The sequence below is a fragment of the Lemur catta genome, chromosome 9 (assembly GCF_020740605.2).
Source record: "Lemur catta isolate mLemCat1 chromosome 9, mLemCat1.pri, whole genome shotgun sequence".
Classification (NCBI taxonomy): Eukaryota; Metazoa; Chordata; class Mammalia; order Primates; family Lemuridae; genus Lemur; species Lemur catta.
In genome coordinates, this window is record NC_059136.1 from 5,708,419 (window position 1) to 5,725,618 (window position 17,200).

The window sequence follows — 17,200 nt, forward strand, 5'->3', positions numbered from 1 at the left end:
GCCAGTAGGTCAACAGCAGGTCTGTAGTGAGCCCACCCAACTGGGCCTCACCATTCTCCACTAGGACAAAGCCCCCCGCAGGCCCCTCCTTTTCAGGAGCCTCAGACGTGGAGCAGACCCTATGTGCACATCACACCAGTTCTTCTGGGGAGGCAAGGCTGAGGCTGAGAAAGGGCTTCATCCTCAGGTTCGGGAAAAACACCTTAGGCCTATTTCTCTCAAAATGGCATTGGCATATTCAGCTTCCCAAATACCCATTAATACGCTCATCAGAAATCTGCTTTGAACACAGCATTTTCCCCCACTGGAGGTAAATTATTGTTCACAGCTGTCACACATTATATTTTCACTGTTGTTGCTAGATGTTCTAGTTCTAAATCACAGGATTCCGCACAGGAAAATTCCAATGCGGAGACTGTTCTGTTTCTGCCTGAAATGACCAAAAGTGGCCCGAGGAAACAAAAGAGAAATCATCTTCCGTTCCTGCAACTGGGCGGAGCTGGCACATCTACAACCCTTTGTGCATGTTGTGCAAGCTATAAAACACGAATGTTAGAGAACAAGCCCGTGAGTTACAATAAAACCACTTAAAAAGGAAACATACTTTTTTGCTCTAAGGAAAAATAAACTCCATTTTCTAAAGTTCAAAGAAAACCAATTAAAACCCCTGAGAATTGTATTCACATATTAAATATATTTGATACCATTATGTTCCTGTTCCACAAACAGCACGTAGGACTGGTCACACCCCTGCGTACGCAGACGGAAGCACAGTCCTCTCTCCTTATATGTGTCTCGACCTGGCTTTGACACTAGGCGTTAAGTGGAGTTATAGTTTATTAAGAGGCTCCAGGGTCCCACCTGACAAATGCCCTCTTTTAGAGAACTAGTCCTGCAAAACAGCCAGTCAAAGATGAGTTACCTAACTTCAGGAGAATACATCGCAGCTCCTGGAGCTGGGCTGCCAAAGAGCTAAGTGCAAAGCTCCCAAACTCACTCTGTGCTGGCCAAAGAGGGTGCACACTGCACAGCACACAGAACGCCCGTGTTCTGTCCCCATCTTCCTAGTCACCTTTCTCCTGTCTGGAGGACATGCACACAGATGCCAGTGATCTGTTCTTTGCCCAACCCTGGGCTACTGCCCAGCCCAAGGCTACCTCGAAATCTATGCCAGAGATGGGGGGAGGGAAGACAAGAGCTGGAAAATCACATCATATTTGCCACTATTTCTGGTGGGAGGAAACTGGAATGTCTAAATGTGAAGCTCCTGGATTACCCACATGCCCTTTCAAGAACACTTTGATGAAGAGATGACTGTAAGGATTAAAATGTTGACCTTGGACATCAGCACTTGTACTACGTCTTGCCTTTCTTTGATGTACAGAAAATAACTCACAAAATAGCAAGCAATGATGTGAGAAAAAAGATGGGTTCTTAAGATATTTGGTAAGAATTATGCTGCTTTTTTCAGTGATTATATAGATCATTACTAATAAGCCACACTCAAAACCTAACTCCATTCTTATTCCCAGGGAGCTTACAATCATGAGAAGGAGATAAGAAGAAAGCTTTATAATGCTCTTTAGGGCTCAAGAGACTTGAACAGATGAACTTGCATTGGGAAACTCAGCATTACATGTTGATTCTCCGTAAGTTACCTATAAACTTAAAGATACACAATAAAAATAAAAACAAGATTTCTATATTTGGAATTAAACCAGCATTCTAAAGTTCATATGGAAAAGAGTCAGTTATAACAGCCAAGAAGATTATGAAAAAGAAGGGTTATGAGGGGGTACCAGCACTGCCCCAATGCCCACAGTAAAACACAGTAGAAAGCTACCATCTGCGAATGGTATTATGTTCAGGATCATCAACAGAAAAGAAAAGATTGGAAATATAACTATATACACCCAGGAAATTTAACTGATGAAAAAGGTGGCACTTGTATGGATTGTTTAATAAATGGCATTGGGCAAAGAGTGGCCATCTTGAAAAAAATTATGTTGGAGCCACACCTCACACCAGGATAAATCCCAGAAGGATCAAACATTTCAAAATAAAAATAAAATCATACATGTGCTAGAAGAAATTCTAGATCTTTTTTTAATAGTCTTGCAGTGAAAAAGACCTTTCTAAGGAAAACAGAAATCCCAGAAGCCACAAAAGAAACAACCGAAAAAATCTGACTACGCAAACATTTTAAAAAATTCTGTGTGCCAAATACCACCATGGTAAAGTCAAAAGACAAACTGAGAACAAATATTTACAATTCATGTCACAAAGGGCTAATTAATTCCCCTAGCACATAAACAGCTCTCTCAAATTATTAGGAAAAAGACAAATGACAATCCAAACCAGGCAGTTAAATAGAAAAAGAAATAAAAATAGTTCTAAAATATAAAAAGATGCACAGTGTCTTTCATGAAAGAGAGACAAATTAAAACCACAGTGAGAAAGTATTTTTCACCTACCAGATTGGCAAATATCAAAAAATAGGAGAACGCCTTATGTTGGCAAGGTTTGGGGAACACAGGACCCACACAGCGCTGGTGGGGAAGGGCTTGAGGGCAACAGCTCACAAAAATTTCCACACACATCCCCTTTGACCCAGCAATTCCACTTCTAGGAGTTTATCCTACAGCAACATGTGTCACAATCATGATGTAAACACCAAATTATTCAATGCAGCATTGTGAAAGCAAAAGATTACAAATAAAGGAAATCTCCATCTAGGAGACTTGTTAAACAAATGATGTTTGTTTATGGAATACTAAGCAGCCAGGACACAAATGGAGGACGCCTTTCCCACATTCATAGGGAAGAATCTCTAAGCCATATTTCACAGAGAAAAGATGGAAGGATAAACACAAGAGCCTGCAGACAGCAAGGGCCACACTGAGGGACCAGGTCGCAGATTGTACTGGTTGATGAGAGAACTACTGGCAAATGCAGTCACTGCTTCTTGAGCAGGGGGAGCCTTGTGCAGAAATGTATTAATAAGAGGAAGGAAGTGATGCAGCTGCCCTGGAGCTTTCCATAAGAGGAATGCACTTCCGAAAAGCTGAAAGAAGCCATTGTTGACGGCTGTGGGTTAGCCCTGTTGAAATGGCAGGGCAGCCCTCGCCTGCACACGGAAAAACAATTCCTCAAATGGTCAACAACTCCACCCTTGTGAAAAGTCAGCTTAGGCATGAGACCTTTACTCTAGCCACACAGTGGGAGAGCACCACGAAACCATACAGATAAGCACGTTCTAGAAAGTTCTGCTAAAGCAAAGTCTATCTCTCTTTACACATGGATGACTAATGCAAAGGACAGTGGCTGGTGTCACTGCTTATAATTATTACTAGGAACTAACTACATACAGCTTTCAAAACTGAAGGATAAAATACATATTCAGAGTCCTCTTGATTTCATACCGGTTTGAAACAGCTACAAGAAATTAAAAGTTTAAAAATCATACATATCATCACAACCCTTATAAAATTTTCTCATATTTTGTTTTCTTTTAATCTGTATCTATTTGAGAACAGAGTATTTAGATAGTTACAATAATAGTGCCTGTATAGACACATAGATATATAATTGCCTCCTGCTTTTTTTACTTACTCCCTGTTTTTACAGATAATTGCTATGCTAAGTTATGGGTACTGCAGAAAATTGTATCTTATTGATTGGCTACAGTTAAGGGAGAAAACATTTATCTATTCTAGCCCCTTTCATGGGCATGTTACAAAATTAATTTACCCCTCGCAGGAACTCTTACCATTACGAACCCCTTATAGACTGGAAGCTGAGTGTCCAAGGTCTTGGTAGGCAGCAGACCCTGTATCTGAACTTCACGTCTGTTTGACTTGACAACTCGCATTCTTTCCCCGCATTATACTGCTGCTGCTTGCATTGTTGGATGCTGTTGTTCCTAATTTTTACCACAATAAACAATGCTGGTAAAACATCTTTACATATTTTGCTTTTAACATTTCTTGATTTTTTTTTCCTTTTTTTTCAACTTATGTGTACACAGTTTTAAAAAGTCCAAGAAGATGCCCCACACGTCTCCTGACTCCTGCCCCCAAGAGGCAACTATTCTCAACTCCTTTAGCTCTCCCTAACCACCCACGCTTGCCTCCGTGTTTCTAGATGCCATGTTTGTCCTGCTGGTTCTTCAATGTCAGTTTTCAATATCACCTATTGAGCCTCCTACTTGGGAAGGTGCTAGTTTTTTTCTTTTTTTTTCCCCATAGGAGAAAGGGCATGCAAAATTATTTGATTATTGTTTTACACGACACAGGAGCCTTCAGAATGAAGACTTAAAGATACAGGGAAACTGTCTATTGTTATGCTTAAGTTCAACAAAGTATGAGCAGCAATGTAGAAATAGGATTGGACAAAAAGGGTGTGATCTACTGCTACTAATAATAGTAAGCTGGGAAACCCAGCAAGTCCTGTCTGGTTAGGTTCTTCTTAGTCTCTCTGTGCAGCATTCCTTCCTTCCAGGTGTTAGGCAAGACCCTGTCTGGAAAGAGGGTCTTATGACCTACAATCAGACAAGGTAGGTCAGGCAAGTTCTTTATGGCCAGTGCTAGCTCTCTTAAATCTCCTCTAAAACATGCCTGTTTCTCCTCCCCCATTCTTCTCAACATTGTTAGAGCAATGCTTTTGGTTAAATTAATTTTCAGTGTTTATGTAAATATTAGCCACCACTAAGTCACATATCGTATTCCTTTTTGAAACTTTTAAAAATTTCCCTTGGTTTATCACTTTTCTCAGTTCTGTATTAGCTTAGTTTTCTATGTACCAATCCCTGATTTGTCTCCAAATTCTCCGGGACTTGTGAGTCTCTCGACAGTCAAAGACGTTAGGCAGTCACCAATTTTGCTTTCTCCCGGGCATGCCTCTGGGGAGCCCCCGGTGCCTGCTCCCATCTGGAAGGGCCCTCTCCCCTCCATCCTTCCCCCTCCACCCCTCCCCGGGTCCTGGGCCCCACGGCTGTGCTCCCATGCTCGCGTCCCCCTTTGGGTGGAGCCCATCTTCCACTAGCTTCTTGAGAAAAAGTGAACTGGAAAAAACCTTTTTTTTAGACCCACTCTCCATGTCTGAAAAGGTCTTCATATCACCCTCACACTGGGTTAATTCTAAGTTAGAAGCCGTTTAAGGACTCGCTCCATTGCCCCCCAGCTTCAATCTGCCGTTGAGATAGATCTGTGGTCCATTCTGACACCTGATCCTCCTGTGCCACCTGTTTCCTTACTCTCTGGAAATCTGGGGGTCTTGCTTTTATTGTGTGCTCCAAAATGTCATCAAGAGCTTTGATTGGGTCTTTTTTATTCTCTGGGCGAGGGTTTCTGGAGCTCTTTCGATCTGGAGGGTCGAGTCCTACAGTTCTGGGAGAGCTTTGGGAAATTGCTTTGATAATTTCCTCCCCCCATTTTCTCTGGCCTCTCTTTCTGGTACTGGTATTATTGGGATGTTGGATTTCCTGGACTAATCCTCTAAATTTCTCTTCCACTTTCCACTCTCTATCTTTTTGGTTTTTATTCTACTTTTGGGAAAAGACCTTCCATTTTGTCTCCTAATCCTGCTGTTAAGCCGCTTCATTTTGGCTCCAAAAGCTCTTTCCTATTCTCTGATTGTTCCAGCTTTATAGTCTCTTCTCCTTGCCACACAGATGCGTATCTTCTCTTATCTCTGAATGTAAGTTACAGGTTTGCTCACTTAAGTTTACTTCAGCCCATGTCATCGCGTTTCCTTTACTTCTTTTCCTTTGTTTGCTGTATGTCTTTGTCTTTCATGTTCAAGTCTTTCCTCAGATGTCCAGCCACTCTTGGTCATCTGCTACAAAGGCAGAGCTTGTTCTGGCCACTCTGTTAAGAAGACCTACAAATAACAGTGTCTCCAGGACTTTTCTCTTGGGCTGGTCAGTTTCCCCAGAGGGGAATCCTCCCATCTCCTTGGGGAACCTGGTCATGGCTTGAGACTTTTCAAATGCTGACTCTATGGCTGTGCCTCACCCTCACCCTTAAGCTGCCAGTCTCCTGCCATGGGGGAGGCAGGGCAGTCACCTGACTGTGAGAGAGGGGAGGACACTGGGAACTTTCCACCAATCCTCATGGTTTCAGACACATGTCACACCTATCCTCAGAGGTACCTTGTGCTTTCAATTCCTCAGCCTTCAAATCAGCCATCATTCTTGTAGGATTTTCCCTCTGCAGACTTAGGTTTTAGCTTTCCCTGGTCTTCTAAGTCAATTTCCACTTGTCTATCTGCTCTCTACTCATCTGCTCCCATCCTCTCTCCTATTCTCTATGTTCTTGAGAATTTATACCCTTTATTATCATTTTAGTGAGGACTCAGTAAAGAATGAAGATAATGTGTATTCAATCTGCCACTTTTAATTATGTCTTTTAGCTCTGATCTTTGTTTAAATTATTTCTTTGGGTTAAACCCACAGTACTGAAATCAATGCTTTTACTCCTTTATTTGTGATCTGTAAATTCATGTATTCAATCCATAAACATTTACTGAGCACCTACTATGTGTTAGACACTATATTGGGGAGTGAGACTACAGGATACAGGGAAAAACAAGGACTGTGGGGCCAGAGAGACCAGGGTCAACTCTCAGATCTGCTAGCTCTGTGATTCTGGGCTATTCCCCTTGCTGAGTTGCATTTACTCATTTGTTAAGAATTGAAGTGAGGAGGTGAGAAAAGGAATAATTACATCTATTTTGCAGGGCTATTCTGAAGATTAAAGAAAATATATAGAAATCACTGAATTCAGTGGCTGATGGATAGTAGGTACCCAAGAAATGAAAGTATTTGTTATTTATGCTGTTGTTAATAGTAAGTTATTTCTTAATTGATCACGGGATACAGATTACTCAATACTTTTAATGCAAATGAATGTAAATTGGATAATGGAAGCACCAGATGTATCAGACAACAGAGAAGAGAACCGTAAACATCCAGGAAGGCTTCATCAAAGCGGGGGCATCTGTGTTCTCTCACATAAGGAGGCTGTGTAGAGGTACGAAGGGATTTCAGGTAGGAGGCATGACACACGTAAGACACAGGCAAGAGAGAACATGTGGTATCAGGAAATATGGAGTGATCGGATGTGTCTAGAACACAATGCATGTGGGGGAGAAGGAGCAGGGGCTGATGCTGGATCTCACTCTGCAGGCAGGGAGCTGCCACTGCAGTTGAAAGCAGGGGCGTGGAGAGATCAGATTTGTGTTTTAGAAAGATAACCTGCAAGAAAAATTAGGAGGGGCAGAGAGTGGAGGTGAATCTACTGCATCCGTCCAAGCAAAAGCTGATGACGCTCGGGCAAGGCAAAGGCCTGGAATGGTTAGTAGAAACGGACTGAAGGACAGACGTAAGGAGGTTCAAATGATGGACTGGTGTCTGTGGGTGTCACTGTCCTTCCTGCTTCTGGACATAGGTAAGCATGTGCTTCTTCTGAAGTTAGGCGTGGCCGTGAGCCTTGCTTTAACCAATGAAATGAGAAAGGAAACGACAAAGTGCCATTTCCGGGTAGCCTTTAAGGGCCAGTGCCTGAGGCCATGCCCCTTTTTCTTTCTTTCTTTCTTTTTTTTTTTTGGAGACAGAGTCTCACTCTGTTACCAGGCCTAGAGTGCCGTGGCGTCAGCCTAGCTCACAGCAACCTCAAACTCCTGGGCTTAAGCAATCCTTCTGCCTCAGCCTCCCGAGTAGCTGGGACTACAGACATGTGCCACCATGCCCAGCTAATTTTTTCTATACATATTTTAGTTGTCCAGCTAATTTATTTCTATTTTTAGTAGAGACGGGGTCTTGCTCTTACTGAGGCTGGTCTTGAACTCCTGACCTCAAGTGATCCTCCAGCCTCGGCCTCCCAGAGTGCTAGGATTACAGGCGTGAGCCACCGCGCCCGGCCTCCATGTCCCTTTTTCTGTCTCGGTGGTGACCACAGAAGCACATGTTGAGATGACACCTCTATCAGCTGGGGTCCTGGTGGGATTACAATAAGCAGAACTCTCCTGCTGACTGAAGTAAACATGTAACACGACTGAGAAATAAATGTTTGTGGTTTTAAGATGCTGAGATATAGGGGCGATTAGTTACTACAGTATAAACTAGCTTACCTTGACTAATACAATATCCAATTTAATATCATATTGGTAATACTGCCAGATTTTCTTCTAAGTATCAAACAATAATTCATACTGTAAAGTTTCATTGTTACCAATGAACAATGAAAGGCTGAACATTACTTGGTGTTTATTATGTGTATTTCCTTTTTGGGAAATTATCTACGCCTACCCTTTACCTACTTATCCGCTGAGGTCTTGTTGACATTCGAATATACTTGTGTGACCTTTGTGTGCATTATGTCTTTTGTTATTTATACAACTGGTCTAGCTAATAATGTTAATATAAAAATAGCTACAATAACAGCAGCTATGCTTACTGAATTCTTATATATGCCAGGTATCCTGTAAATCATCTCACATGCTGTCCCCTTTTATCACCATACTGAACCTACAAAATAAATATCATTGCACCTATTTCACAAATGAAGAAATGGAGACTCTGCAGTGTGAAGTCACCAGCCAGTAGGGGGCAGAGCTGGCACCTGAGCCCAGGAGGGTCTCACTGAAGACCCTGGGCTCTAGGTGCCCGTGGGCAAGAGCCAGCTGACTTCTCCCTCTGCGCCGGCGCCTCTGCACTTGCCCTCTCAATCTCGGGGTGAGCCTTCATTCAACGCAGCTTTCTCCTCTAGTTTCCTATTTTTCTCTTCTTCCTTTCCCAGCTTTTGTTTCCTCACTTGCTTCTTTGGTTTCTATGAGCTGACCTGTTTTCTCACCTCACTACTGAAAACACCTTCTCATACATCCCTGATTCTTGCTGGCCAAGGTCTGTAGCTTTTGGACAGCCCTCAACCTTCCTGACTGTCTGTGGTTTCTGAGACCTTCTTCTCTGCTTTCCTTCTGCGGCTACCACGACACTCCTGGTTTGGGGCTCCTGGTTCTCTGCGGGCCTTTCTTGCTGCCTATCTCTGGCAGGCTCTTCCTCCCACCCTAACCATGAACTGCCTCAGCAATCAGTCCTCAGTGTCTCTCTCCCTGCTGCCCCTACCCCCTCCCAATCTCCCCTACCTGCAGCTGCTCTGGAATCCGCACATCTGGCCTTGAGCTCACACCTCAGTTTCACATTTGCACCTGTCCATGTGCACATCCCACAGATAAGCCCTGGACTAAACTAAACAGCTTTCTCTGAGAGAGCAGCTTCCCCATTTGACTTCTCTATTTCTGTCAATGACTCTGTTCTTCTCTCAGCGGCTCAGTAACCTTGGCATTATTTGTGATTCAGCCCTTTCCCCCAATGGTCAAGGCCATTCCATCATCCACAGATACCATGTCTCTACCTTGGAAGGCCTCTGGAGTTTGTCTCATGCATCCCTTTCTACCACCCCTAGTGCTCTCAGGATCCAGTGCAAACTCCTCCTTCTGGGAATTTGAGACTTCATGTGATCTGACTTGCTCTTCCTCACCAACAGACAGCTCTTACCTCAAGTATAATTATAAAAAAAAAAAAAGAAAGAAAGAAAGAAAAAAAGAAAAAAAAAAGACAGCTCTTATCACACCAGACAGTGTCACAGGGACCGGGCCAGGAAGCCACCAGACCAGTGATGGGGCCCGAAGCCCAAAGCAAACAAAATAAAAGGGCACAGTGAGCAAAGGGCAGACGGGTGGGTGGTCCAAAAGCTATGCAAACAGCACAAGATCATCACTGGGAATTACAAGAGAGATGGTCAAAGTCCAGCCAAATGAAGATCCATGGAACTTCAGGGACAGAAGCAGAGTGGCTGTGGGGTTAGAGCGAAGCAGTGACAACAAGGCAATGTGCTAGTGGCAAGACCTCTGCCATCTTCTGATGCGAGAAGCTGCTGGAAGGCCCACAGGATGAAAGGACAAATGTGGATGGGTGGAAAGTGCTGGCCTGGACAGCAAGTGAGTTTTCTGCCAGGGCCACTTGCTTAAAGGATCGATTTCACTGGCTCATGCTCACGCCAACCTCTGTCCCATCTAGCCAAAGCCAGCTGGTCTCTCAGGATTACGCCAGACCTCATCACCCAAGCCACCACAGCAATATGTCCCTCTTTCTCTAAACTCCTTTATCACTTATCTGAGTTACTGATTCTGACACTTATCACATGATCCTACCAAAACAATCTACTAACTTTGGTGTGTGCTGATTCTGCAAAGGAGCAGCCACAGGAAGCACAGAGAGTTTTAAGACAGTCTCTGTCCTCAAGCCTTTCAGAATACAGCCGGGGGGTGAAGAGAAACACACACATGGAAAGTTATTGTTTGTCATCAGGCAAGAGCCAAAGAGACAGAGACAGGTAAAAGTCAGAGGATGCTAGAACAGCTAGGGTTTCAGAAGGCCTGAGGGACAGAGAGGATTTTGATGGCCAGAGGAGGTAGAATATGACATACAGTAACATGTGTGTATACAGGAAGGGCTGAGTGTGGTGCACAGATGGTAAACAGACTGGAAGAGCAGGTTACTACTAAATATTACTAATTAAAAAATATATACATACATTCACTGAGAAGAATCTTCCTTTATTTGAACACCAAGGAAGGAAAAGTCCATACTGTTAGGGCTTGGTAGGCTTCAAACTTTTAAAACACATTTATGGAGTTTCTCACTTCACATTAACGTGATCTGGCTCATAATACCAGATCAGGGTCTTGCCAGCAGAAGAATTTGATGTAACAGGAGCATCTGGTCACGGGAAAGTCAGGCTGGTTGTGGCAATGGCATTCATACTCCGTGGAAGGATGGAAAAACATGCAACTTGCTGCTTCTCATGAACTTCTCCCCTCCTGAGAGGCCACAGATGGTTCTGGATCAACCACTGACCTCCGGGTGAAGCTTCCCAAATGGTTTGGATTACAGACTCTTATAATGGCTACCTCAGAGCTAAACTGTCTGGCGTGATGCCATGCACCTACGCTGACCCAGAGCCCTGACTCTATGATTAGAAACTGACACAGGGTGGAGAGTTAGGGTGGTTCACAAGCTGCCACAACAGCTGAGTCACTTCATGGCTCACCATGATACCTCGCTGCAGGCGGCCACCTCAGGCAGATAGGGAGCCTCTGAGGAGTGCCCCGCCCTTGGTAAAGACATTTCTCAGCCTGGCCACAGACATTCATTAGGGTGGCAATGGCAATGGCATCTCTTCAGTCATGCATAAAATCAAGTGTTCAAGGACTACAGTTTTCTGTATGAGTAACAGCTTTCTAGAATTGCATGGAGGGGTAGATTTCCTTACAAACCCAGGACAATGCTTTCCTGAGTAAATATCATGCTACCTAATAGATTCCGATCCTAAAGCTCAAGTCCCCAACAGACTCCAGCTGCATGGAGGGTATTCCTGATGGGCTTCCACAGTCAGCCGCTTTGCTCACTGCTGCTCAGACAGAGACAAAGTGTAAACCGCAGTCTGCTCTTCACACTCCACGCGCTGAATGACAGCACCGGGCTGAGAGTTTAGACACTGTACTTATTTACCCTCGAGAACATACTTTCCAAGTCAGCTTACTGTCTTAATTATATTTTACCAATAGACTACATACTATTTTGTAGTATAAAGTGTACTGCCCTGTCATAGCAAAGGGAGACATGCTGAGAAGTGGGCAGAGAAATAGAACAGTTTGAGATAAAAACTGGTAACCTCTGAATTCCTAGGATCAGTAAAACATGAGAAGCCGATAAAAGTTGGCTATACTTAGAAATTTTAGACTCTCTAGAAAATGAGGTCCATTTCCTGGTCCTGGATATTGGAGCAATTTTCAGTCAACTATGTATTGAGAAGGACCATAAAAGTGGATCCGGATCCAATTCCATGTAAGTGCTGTCCAGCAAATTAAGTTTTGGTAAGTAGTTTGAGATAAGTTAGAAGCTGAGGATGACTGGTGGACCCTGGAGCCTCATCTGGGAAAGGCTGAAACAGAGGGGTGACCCAGCAACAGGACCTTACATGTGGGACAGAGCCCACTCACCTAACCATTATGTGCTGGGTCTGACGCCATGTGATAGAATCAGTTGTAGGGTGAGCATCTTTTGCTTTTGTGAAGACATGGTAGAGAGCCCTGAAGAGTAAACTCAGGCATGGTGGATAGGGCAGTGTGAAGGTCATAAATATTTGGAAACTGGAATTGACTGCTTTAAAGAGTACACGGCATGTGAGAGGTGACTAAATCGACAGAGACCTGAGTATTTTGGATTCTGAACCTTTTAGGTCTTTCAAGCTTCAGCAATTCCTACAAGAAGGCACAAATTCGGCCGGGTGCAGTGGCTCACACCTGTAATCCTAGCACTCTGGGAGGCCAAGGCGGGTGGATCATTTGAGCTCAGGAGTTCGAGACCAGCCTGAGAAAGAGTGAGACCCCGTCTCTACTAAAAATAGAAAGAAATTAGCTGGACAACTAAAAATATATATAGAAAAAATTAGCCGGGCATGTTGGCTCATGCCTGTAGTTCCAGCTACTCAGGAGGCTGAGGCAGGAGGATTGCTTGAGCCCAGGAGTTTGAGGTTGCTGTGAGTGAGGCTGATGCCACAGCACTCTAGCCTGGGCAACAGAGTGAGACTCTGTCTCAAAAAAAAAAAAAAAAAAAAGAAGGCACAAATTCTCTGACAAGAAACTACCATCTGTATCTGGGCTGCTGGAGACAGTGGATGAAGTTTGTAGTGGACTCAGCTCGGTTATCTTGGTTCAACACAAGCAGAGGCCTCAAAGATGGCGGCACTTCCCATCCTGGCACAGCTGGCCCCTTGAATAAATGACCTGTGCGGGAAGAGCCACACAGCTGGGCAACATCCAACAGTGAAAGTAAACCTGGCCACTGGCAAACTAAACACCACTTCCACATGCTCACCCATTCACAGAAACCTCACCCTGTGATGGCAGAGGGCAGAGAGTATCAGAGAGGGCGAGCGACTCACCCCTCTTTGGCTCAGACTGCCCCGGTATTAATGTCGAAAGTCTCAGGAAACCTGTCAGGCCGGGGCAAGCTGGGACGTCTGGTCAGCCTAGCAATAGCAGACAGTGTCCCAGGGTCAGCAATTCAACCTTTTCACCTTGACAGTTTCGGTTTGGGCCATTTCATCAGAACATGAGCAATTTTAAGTTGGAGTCACGTGGGAAGCCCAGCCTCACCGAGGCTAGCCCTCAATACGCAGCCTCAGTGAGGATCATTTTGAGTCTTTCGTCTTTCAAGAACTCGCTTACAATGTAAGTTTTCAGGTGCAGGTGTTCTGAAGGTCTGGCGACCACGTAATAAACCCATCAGAGAGCTGCAGACCCACTTATCGATTGTTAATAGTTTACCACAAGAAATATTTGCACAACTCTTAAAACAGATCAAACCAGGCCAGTGGAATTAAGACTCTTGGCAATCAGGAGTTTATCCTGTGAAAAGGACAAAGCTTTAGTGTTCAGACAAGGAGGAAAGGATCTAAATCTGATCTGGTATGTCTGTGAGCAAGAGGGAATTAAGAGGAATTTAAGTCCAAGATAATGAAATTCTTTTCAGCTTTAATTTGCTATAAATAAGCTGTGCTGGCTCCAGAATTTTTACCTAGGAGGGGCCTAGGGGTGGCAATCTGACTGCAAGGGAGTGTGTGAAGCTGCATTTGCCTAATATTTTATTAAAGATTGAGAAAACATCAACTGCCCATTTCAAAGCCCCTCACCCCAGCTTCTGCTTTGACACTGCCACTGAAAATAAATAGCCTTATAACCACAAAGCAGGGACGAAATGGCAGGAGAGTGGCCATTTTATATATTGAGTCCTATACTCTCTAGCTCTGGAAAATAATTCCCTATATTGCATTATCAGAAAGGTTTGAATTAGTGCTTTTCTGTAGGGTACTTCTAATAATATATTTAATATTTCCCTGGTACACTAGGACAAAAATAGCATATCTTGCACATCAATGACAAAATATAGTGTTTGGATACATAAACCAGACTTTTATTTGGGGTAGATAAAAGAAAAATGGATATTTATAGTTAAGAAGTAAATATGTGTGACAGCAATAGAAAGGGAGTTGGTATTGTTTGAGAGAAAAATCAAAAGTATTAGTAGCTTTTCTCTCTTATCAGAAATAATTAGGAAGCACAGTTGTAAGGAAACCAATTTTTTAAAAGAAGTGCCTTTAGAAAATTTCCATAATGAAAAAGCTTGAAAAATGGATCTTTTTAAAATCCTCCAAACAATTGAGTCTCAGAGAAATGGATCCTCAAATGTTCATTAACCAAGACTCATGGATGAACTACTGGCAGCAAACTAAAGACATAGACCAAATAAGATGAGAACAGCATTTCAATGGGATTCTTGTTTGGAGCTTGTATTCTGGTGAGTGGAGAGAGAACTGGGGAAAACCACAGAAGATGAATCCATGACAATCTAGGGAAAGGCCAGGGGGCTTCTGCCATTCTCTTGTGACTGCCTGAAACAGCTTCCAAGAGGAAATGTTCAGAGAAGCCACCATGGCATAGGAGAGCCCACTTTTATTTTTGGCTTGATATTGGAATGGGTGTGACCTCACCCCTAAGTCTCAGGTGTTGCTCAAACCCATGGGAAACAATAACAGCCAGTTCTGATCAGTACAGGTGGCAGCTGGCTGCAGAAGAAAGCTATTACATTTTTATCTCTGGGGAAGAAAGGACCCACACACACATGGCTGTGGTTTTGATCACACTGCTTCCCCTCTCTGGACCCTGCAGGGGCTTCCAGATGTCTCCTGCATCCAACGAAGACACCTCAGCTCTCCGTTTTAAGGCTTGTCTGGAAGCTAAGTACTCCATCACGCTTTTCCTAAATGCCTTCATCTTTAGCTACACCATGACCCACACTGACAAGCCTGTGAATCAGTGAAAAAGCAGCAGCCTGGCTTCCCAAAGGGGAGTTTATAAATTTTAATAGCAGGCTTCCAGAGACAGGGCACCTGCTGCCTGTCTCCACTTTCCAACTTGGACCTGGTGATGGAAACTCAGCCAGGCCCACAGGGAAAAGTGGAGGCTGCAAACTGCCATCATGCCTACGCCAGGGGTTGCCGTGTCTTAATTTAAGACCAAAAAAAAAAATCCATATTCTTCCAGCGACACGGTAGAGCCTTCCCAGATAAACAAAGCCTTATCAAAGCTGAAGGTACACCTGATTCCCTGGAGCGCCACTGAGCAAGCCGGAGACAGCGCAGGTTGTTTCTTTTGCCCAAGCACACGTGGCATTCGGCAAAATGAGAATATCGCACACCTACGCCTGTTTATGGAAAATAAGACACAGAATGACATTGTACTTGAGATTTGGAACTGCCAGGAATCCTGTTCTGTCTCCCCAAGAGTGTAGCTTTTGATTTGGGGGGTACATACATACACTCCAGTGATAAAAGAGATGCCAATTCTCACAAAACAAGATGGAATGTTCTAAATGGACACAGAAGCTACATGCTGGGGAAACGTGGTAGGAAGACGGAAGAGGGTCCCATTCTGGCTGGAGAGGAGTGGGGGAAGTCAGAGAACAGCATGTCAGAATCGATGCCACTTGTGTTTTTCTTACAGGCTAAGAGGCGTTTTGGTGGGGAGAGGTGAGAGGGCATTTGTTGTAGCCAGGGGACAACAGCCCAGGGGGCACACACTTCGTGAGCAGTAAGAGATCCCATGAGTGATGAATCTAAACCGGTAGGCCGCGTCACGCTATTGCATGGCCTACTCCAGGAAGCCAACTCGAATGGTATTACGACAGATAGGTGGGTCAGAGACAGGGAGGTGACTGGGGACACTTCTGTAAACGCCCAAAGGAGAGGTTGTTACACAGCTGAACACATAGCCAAAAGGTCCTGACCTGTATACTTAAGATCTGCATTTTTACTCTATGTAAATGATAGCTCAAAAAAGTACTTAAAAAAAAAAAAAAAAGCCCAAGGGAGACAGTGCCAGTCTGTCCTGGCACATAGGGGATGGGAATAGTTAGAAGAGGACAGATACACAGGAAAACCAGTCTCTTTAGTGTCTTATCTTTACTCTGTAGTCAAGGCCCCCTCTCCTAGGATCCTTCCTCTAAAAAGACCTCTCTGATGCTTGCTAACATAGCAAGGGTGCCAGAATCCGAAGATGTTAGTGCTGAAGGGCAACATCAGAGAGATGTCTATTTCATTTTACGTAGAAGGAAATCAGGGACCAGAGGGGCTGTCACTTTGGCCAGGGTCCAGTGGCTAGTTTCTAAACTAAGTAGAAGACCTAGGTTTGCATCCTAGTCCAAACTTCAACTCAAGGCTCTCTCTCTACACCCCTGCTGGCAGTAGCCATTAGGAAATTTGAATGAGTAATTAATTCTGCAGCTGTTAAAAATCAAATGTTAGAAGATATGTAGCAGCAGCATAGGTAAATGTTCATGGCATACCAAGTGTTAAAGCAGGTTACCAAACAATATATATCACCCTGATTTTGTGGGGGCAAGTATACAAAGAAGAAAAACACCACAGGGATGATCACCAAAATAGTACCGGTGCATTATCTCCAGGTAGGAGAATTATAGATATTTTTTTTTTCATGTAGGGGGTTTTCCAATAAAAAGCAGAAAATCTGCCAGACAAATTCTAAAAGAGCTGTAATACTTATAAGATGATTTGTGTGTGCTTTATTTTCCATTTTTTAAAAATGAATATGCATTAAATTTTTTATTCAGAAAAAATGGAGATTTGTATCACCATCTAGATTTTCTCATAATTCTGAAATGAACTTTAGTCTGCTTGCTTCACTAAAAACAAACACTTCTTGAGAACAAAAAAATGAATCATTAGGTAAATATTAATCTGTTGCTAAGTGAACAAGAGACAAATCATCCTATTGAAGCAAAGTTTTCCTCCAGACATTAAAAGATTCATCTGTAATGTATCTTTGGGTAAATTATCTTAAAACAGATTTTCAAACTGACTTTAATGCTGAGAGGGGGAAAAAAATCCCTACTCTCATAACATCCTTTCAATGTTCACCTTTCATCAACTTTTCTTCTATACCCGATCAGCAAGAGGACATGTCCTGATTCCACACATAAGTCGTAATAACTGGCTGCTTGCAGCGGGGACTACTGAGTAAATCAACAGTGTGTTGTAGATCAGTTAACTGAACTTTC

The 17,200-nt window shown here is 43.5% G+C and overlaps 1 protein-coding gene and 1 non-coding gene across 4 annotated transcripts in view; both read right to left on the reverse strand.

Annotated features, from left to right (window-relative positions):
• Positions 1-17,200, reverse strand: part of ABHD2 (abhydrolase domain containing 2, acylglycerol lipase) — a 99,865-nt gene that overhangs the window by 55,645 nt on the left and 27,020 nt on the right. Inside the window, exon 1 of one of the 3 annotated variants that reach the window (XM_045561732.1) lies at positions 2,475-2,493. The exons of the other annotated variants lie outside the window; for them this stretch is intronic. The gene's annotated coding sequence lies outside the window, so the exon portion shown is untranslated. Of the gene's footprint in view, positions 1-2,474; positions 2,494-17,200 lie in introns of those variants that run through there. 3 annotated transcript variants of the gene reach the window in all.
• On the reverse strand, positions 16,623-16,684 carry LOC123645345. Its single transcript, XR_006737528.1, has one exon. It is a non-coding gene; the product is annotated as a U7 small nuclear RNA (small nuclear RNA).